Source organism: Panthera onca, chromosome A3, assembly GCF_046562875.1.
Source record: "Panthera onca isolate mPanOnc1 chromosome A3, mPanOnc1 haplotype 2, whole genome shotgun sequence".
NCBI classification, from domain to species: domain Eukaryota; kingdom Metazoa; phylum Chordata; class Mammalia; order Carnivora; family Felidae; genus Panthera; species Panthera onca.
Genome location: NC_138341.1, coordinates 123,521,246 through 123,528,518, shown reverse-complemented (window position 1 = coordinate 123,528,518; position 7,273 = coordinate 123,521,246). Strand labels below are relative to the sequence as shown.

General features: G+C 44.4%; 1 long non-coding RNA gene across 1 annotated transcript; it reads right to left on the bottom strand.

Annotated features, from left to right (window-relative positions):
• Positions 1-352: 352 nt before the first annotated feature.
• LOC132669021 (uncharacterized) lies at positions 353-1,724 on the bottom strand. Its single transcript, XR_009605938.3, has 2 exons — positions 1,304-1,724; positions 353-617 (listed from the first exon to the last, which is right to left on the bottom strand). It is a non-coding gene; the product is annotated as an uncharacterized LOC132669021 (long non-coding RNA).
• Positions 1,725-7,273: the final 5,549 nt, after the last annotated feature.

Genomic DNA, 7,273 nt, shown 5'->3' with positions numbered 1-7,273 from the left:
TATAGAAAACAGATCAGTGTTTGCCAAGGTCCAGGTGTGGAAGGAGGAGTTGACTGCAAAGAGACACAGAGATTTGCCGGGGGGGAGGGGGATTTCTGCATCTTGACTGTAGGGTGATTACGTGACTGTGCATTTGTCAAAGCTCACAGAACGGACTGTATGCTGCTCTGTGAAAAATGGATTAGGGAAGGAATGGAAAAGTTAGTCACAGACTTTTCACAGAATCTGCCCATGTCTTTTGATTTAATGGACAATTTTATGTTGGTCTCTCAAAAATTCTATCATTGGATTAATTGAAGTATTTTATCTTAGAAGAATACCATTGCTAAATGTGCTTATGATAAAATATATGTATTTTTTAAAGTTTATTTATTTTGAGAAAAATCATGCACATGCAAGCAGGGAGGGGCAGAGAGAGAAGGAGAGAGAGAATCCTGACTCAGGGCCCAATCTCACAAATCGTGAGATCATGACCTATGCCAAAATCAAGAGTAGGCTGTTCAACCGACTGAGTCACCCAGGCATCCAGTGGGATCTTTTAGGAAACAATTACACTGGTGATGAAATACTTACTCAAAGTTCAAAAATTCCTTTGGTTTCACTGGTTTCCTTTTCTTCTGTTAATATCAAATAAAATTACATTTAATGACTTTTGTTTTCAAAAGTACCCCATTTTATAAAAGTATTTCTATCTACCTCTCCGTCTAGAAACTCCACATAGAAATAGTTGTGGGTTTTTTCTTATTTATTTATTCATTTTGAGGGACGGTGCATGTGTGGGGGGAGGGGCAGAGAGAGAGAATCCTGACATGGGACTCCACCTCACAAACCATGAGATCATGACCTGAGCCAAAACCAAGAGTTGGACACTTAACCGATTGAGCTACCCAGGCACCCCATTCACATAGAAACAGTTTGAATGGTGGGGTTTTTTTTTAATATTTATTTATTTTGAGAGAGAGAGAGTATATGCAAGCAGACAAGGAGCAGAGAGAGAGGGAGAGAGAAATCCCAAGCACTCTCTCTGAACACAGAGCCCGATGTGGGGTTTGAATTCACGAACTGTGAGTTCATGACCTGGGCGAAACCAAGAGTCGGATGATTAACCAAGCCACCAGGTGCTCTTGAATGGTGGGTTTCTTTCTTTTCTTTTTTTTTTTTTTTTTGAGGGAGTGAGGGAGGGTCTTTTTTATTGTAACTTCTATATTTTTTTACATATTAATGCGTGTTCATTTTTATGAACACTGTATGTCATTCCCTGACCCCACCCTAGCGGCAATCACAGCTCCCTCTCTTCTCTCACCTGGCATACGTGTCACTCTCTTTACTCTGGAAGTGTTGTCACGCCTGTCCCACCTCCCTTCTGGACTGCACAGTCATGAGGGGCAAGAGTTCTGCCTTGCTCATTCCAGTATCCCATGACAGGCCATGGTCCACACAGTAAGGCTCAATGCAGGCTGCCAGAACAGAGGAGACCACAGATAAAGCTGAAGGAGAAATCCTTCCTAAGTGTGAAAAATACCAAAAACTGTTTTCAATCCTGACCTCAGGTGATAGTTTCCCATTGTCTACTTTCCTACAACATGAGGGAGAAATTAAGGGCAAGAGGCAACATGGCTAAAAGCTTAGCTCACAAGAACACTAGGGGAGGAGACACAGCCATCTGACTACCTAACATCTACTGAAATGTCTCTCCTCCTAGTGACAGAATGAGCCTGGGTGAGAAACCTGGTGGTTGGGATTCTCGAACTATGAATAAACAAAGAGAACTTAGGATGGGATGGGCCACGGAAGCCTGGAAGACACTAAGGTCTCTCAAGCAGAGACTAATAAACCCCATAGACTCCTTGGCATTGATGGAAGTCAACAATAATCATTTGTAAGCCATTCTCAAACACCAGGACACAAGATCACTTGTTATTTTCACTGAGGAATGAATTCAAATTATGTGTCCTGTGGAACTGGGTATACAAGGTATTGAAGATGAATCCCTTAGCCAATGAATGAGCCAAGTCCACCACCCAGTGCATCTCAACAGGGCTCTATTGTTCTTTCTTGGTCCTTGGGAGTCCCCAGACACTCCCAAGAAGTGATGAAACTCTGTTTTTGTGTAAAAATGGCACTGAAAATAAATTCAATTGCTTATGTCGGTAATGGAAGTGAAGAGGAAGTGAAGGCATCCAGGAAAGTGAGGTAGACTCCACACTGAAAAGGAACATCATATTATACTGCAGTTTGAATCTGTCACGTGAATGACTTCAATACATACTCAACAAGGAAGCCAGAAAACGTGACTTGTGAAACTTTTAGCAAGTGCTCCTGTCATGGCCAAAATTGCTTATCAAATGAAAGCTCAGTTCATTCCTTCATTCAGTCCTTCATTTGGGGGCACCTGGCTAGCTCAGTCAGGTGAGAACTGAGAACACGTGACTCGTGATCTATGGGTTGTGAGTTTGAGCCCCATGTTACGAGTAGAGATTACTTAAAAAGAAAATCTTTTTTAAAAGTCCTTCATTCAATTCAACCATTATTACTGATGTCCTATCAGGGCCCAGGCACTGGTCCTGGCCCTGAGGATGTAACAGTGAGCAGAGCAAGGTCCCAGAGCAAAGTTTCCATGATCACACCATCAGTAAATATCATACAACAACAAAGTAGAAAGATCCTTAATGATCATCTGGTCTGGCCCTTCTTTTTCCAGATGGGGACACTAAGCCCCAAAGAAAGGAGGAAGTTAGTCAGGACCATGTGGTCACCAAGGGTCAAAACCATAGCTAGGACTCAGGGTCTGGTCCTCCCTCCCAACCTAACACCAGCTCCCACTTTCCTACCCTTTACAATTTGGCAGAGATCCCCTGGACGCTGCCGTGAGCTGCCCCAAGATGCTCTTTAGAGCTCTTGCAAAACATTTTGTTTTGTATCACACCTGTGGTGACAGCTGAGTTAAACTGAATGTTCACAGTCATTATGCACAGAAACCTCACACGAGCCTCATCTATGGGGTTTCAGAATGAATCCAGTTTCCAAACTCTCCTCTCTCCACCTTATCACATGTCTGTATATGGTAAGCTTTAGAAAATGAGTCTAATAATTAGTCATCTTGGCTTAGTTAAAGACAACAGTATGTTCTCCAATTTCACTTTGTTTTTAACAAGAGAGTGATGCCAACGGTAATTTTCACCGTGGTTAAAATATGCTTCTCAGTTGGTCCCTGCAGTTAACTGAGACAGCTCTGGTCCCTGCACCTGCACAGGACTTCCCCACGGCTCACTCTTTAACCAGGCTGTGCCCCCCCCAACCCCCACCCAGGTGCCTTCTTTCCACACACATTCACATCTCTGACACCACCTGTGTACTAGGCACTAGACTAGACACTTGGCACTCATCATTATATTTAATCATCTTTGCAAGATAAACTTTACTGCCCCATTTTGAAGATGAGAAATTTGAGAACCTGAGGGTACTGGTCCCTGTCTACTGCCCAAACCCCACATGCAGCCACTCTCCCCCTTTCTCCCTGCACTCCAGCCATGCCACCTTCTTGAAGTTCCTCAAAGGCAGCGAGCTGGTTCTCATCTCAGGGCCTTTGCACATGTAGAGTCTCCTACCTGAAAAACTCTTCCCCCCTCTTAACTCCTAGTCACCCTTCAGACCTCAATTCAAGCATAATTTCCTAAGGGAAGAATCCCTCACACCCTCCCCCATACTCCTGTAGTTCTTCTTCATTCACATAGCACCCTGAGGAAGTTCCTCTTCCTTCAAAGCAGCTATTACAATTTGTAGTTTCATATTTGCGGGATTATTTGCTATTATCTAACTCCCCACAAAAGCATGAACTCTAGAAAGGCAGGGACAGTGTCTGTCTTGTCTACCACTATATCCCCACACCTGGAAAGTACACATAATATGAGTTTAGTTACTATTACTGGATAGATGATGGACAATGAACAGTTGAGAAATACTATACAAAACCCAAGAAAAACCAAAAAAATCCAAAACCTTGTCACCCATCCAGGTAAGTAATGAGGCTAAAATGCAAGCCCAAGCCCCCCAACACTCAACCCTACTTACACTGTGTGATAATCTTCTGTTCCGCCCCACCCCCAACCAACACACACACACACACACACACACACACACACACACCAGCCCCAAACCCTGACCCTAGAAGACTGATGAGTGGAGCAAAGGTTCTCAAAACTCTCCAGGCCTCCTAACCTTGCTGTCCTAACCGGACCCCCCCATCCCACACACCTGGAGCTTCAGAGGTGCTGATTCACGGGTCCAAGAAGGGCCCCAAACCTGGTTAGCAAGCACCCAGGTAATTCTGAAGGGAGCGTGTCCCAGACCTCCGTTTGAGGATCCCTAGACTAGGGTGAATCCAGAAGAACCCGCATTTGGGAGGCAGAGGAGCCGCCAAACCCTCCACCCCCCGGCTGCTAACTTGCTGGCGAAGCTGCTGCAGAAACTGGGGCCGTACTGCCCTCTGGCGGTCATAGTGGCACTGGAGCTGCCGGGCTTCCGAGAGGGCGCTCGCTGTTGGTGCACCCCACAGCCGCTGACGTCTGGGGCCCAGCTCTGCCCGGGGACACAGCACCTGCCTCTGGTCCCTGACTCTTCAAAGACTTCTCCGGGGCTTTTTTCTCTTCATAAATGAAGCACAGTGTTTTCCAAACTTCAGGTTTTTTGGGTAACACCTTCAGCATTTTGCCCATCTCATATGCTACCTGAATTACTTTTACTTAATTTTTTCTTTAAAAGTATGTATGTGAAATAACTCATTTAAAAAGAGAACTCCGGGGGCGCCTGGGTGGCTCAGTCGGTTAAGTGGCCGACTTCAGCTCAGGTCATGATCTCAAGGTCCATGAGTTTGAGCCCTGCATCGGGCTCTGTGCTGACAGCTCAGAGTCTGAAGCCTGCTTCAGATTCTGTGTCTCCCCCTCTCTCTGTCCCTCCCCATTCACACTCTGTCTCTCAAAACTGAATAAACATTTTAAAAATCAAATAGATAGATAGATAGATGGATAGATAGATAAATAAAGGAGCAAGTCCACAATAGATAGAAAAAAAAATAGTTCCACTTATAATAAATAGGGGCTGGGGAGAGGGTGGGGAAGATGTGAAAGAGTGAAAAAAAAAGCCAAGAATTACCAAATGTTTTCAAATAAAAATATTAGCATTTTATAACCAAAAATAAATGGCTTGCCCAGGTGGTAAAACCATAAAGAACAGCACAGAAATTATCATAAAAGCCAGGATAGGGGTTATTTCCGGGTGAAGGGGGAAGGCTGTAATGGGGGGGGGGGGGGAAGTTTCTGGGAAACCCAATTTTCCTTAATCTGGGAAGTAGTTATAATCATATGTTAACCTGTACATATGGGCTGTTATGTTTTTTCTGTATTATTTATTTATTTAGAGAGAGAGCACATGCATGTGAGCAGGGGAGAGGGACAGAGGGAGGGAGGGAAGGAGAGAGAAAGACAGAGAGAGAAAGAATCTTAAGCAGGTTCCACACACAGCATGGAGCCCAACACAGGGCTCAATCCCATAACCCTGGGATCACGACCTGAGCTGAAATCAAAAGTCAGTCACTCAATCGACTAAGCCACACAGGCGGCCTTGTTTTTTTCTGTATTTTTATCCCACAATAAAAAGTACTATAGAAATAAAAAACAAGCAGTGAAATACAAGCAATTTACAAATGCGCAGGTGAAAATAAGGGAGGTGAAGCTGAGTTCTGGGATGTTAGCAGTGGCCCTGGGCCTGGAAGAGACAGCAGGGCAGGGCCAGGAGCCCCATAAACCGGCTGATCAATGAGAGGCCTCCCCGTGGTCCAGCTCCAGGCAGCAGCCCCTCCACCACACCCTGAAACCTCCTACCAACTGAAGCCCACTCCCAGTCTTATTAAATGTGTGTGTCCAGGCAATTTGGAAGGATATGCGCTACATGCTATTTTCTTCTTCATATACTTTTGCATTTTCTGATTTGTTTTTATAATAAGGTTTGAAAATGAGAAAATACAGTCATGTGTCAAGGAAGTAAAGCAGTACAGTTTTTTGTGTTTTGTTTTGTTTTTAAAATTTTTTATGCTTTTTTATTTGTTTTTGAGAGAAAGAGAGAGACAGAGCATGAGCAGGGGAGGGGCAAAGAGACACACAGAATCTGCAGCAGGCTCCAGGCTCTGAGCTGTCAGCACAGAGCCTGACGCGGGGCTTGAACTTGTGTCCTGAGCCAAAGTCGGCCACCTAACCAACTGAGCCATCCAGGCGCCCGAAAGCAGTATAGTTTTGAGATCAAATATGGGAATGAAGAGGTCTGGGGGTAAAGCCCTCATTTTGTCCTTCAATTGCTAAGAGACTTTCGGCAAGTCCTTCCCCTGTCTAGGCCTCCATCTCCTCATCTGTTCAGTTAGAAGGGTGTGCCAGCTCTTCATCCCCAGTCTCTACCCACCCATTTTCCTACCCTGCTCTGTGTCCTGAAGGTTGGCTCTGTGGACACCCTTGTTGGCTGGCTTCTGGTAGTGGAGGCTGGAAGGCAAGAGAGAAGTAGGGGTGTTTCCTCCCTGCCACCTTCCTTCTTTGGGTCTCATTTTGAGCAGTAGTCAATTATTATGAATAACCATGATCATAGTCATGCGGTTCTTTATCCCAAATTGTTTCAAAGACATGAGATATGTGAGAGGCAGGAAAAGCATATGATGGGCAATCCAAGATTTTTGTAAACTTGGGTACAATTAATACAAGAGGCAGGACTTCTAACCCACAAATAAAACTGACTCAAGAAAACATGGCTCATTAAAAACAACAGCACTAACAAAATGACAGAAGTAAGACCGAACATAATAGGTGCCACAATAAATGTGCACAGATTAAATTCAAGACTCAGGATGGACCCAAAACCAAAATCCAAATTTTTAACCAAAAAGTGAGATTTTCCCGGTGTTCCACGGTAGCGTGCTAGAGGACCCAGGAACACTAAATCCCACCCTGCCATTCACTCTTCCTTACAAAGTGCCCAAGGCACAGACTCTCCAGAAACAAAGGAAAATGGTAAACAAGTTTCCACATTATTATGATTGGGTGTGAGCCCTAACCACAGGTTCCATGAAAACCCAAATCCAAATCTGACAGCCAGCTATTCTAGTGGTCCCCTAGAACAAAGTCACCAGTACCTAGATTGCCACATATAGCAAGTAAAAATACTGGATTCCCATTTAAATGCAAATTTCAGACACACACCAAGTAATTTCTTAGCATAAACATATCCCATGCAA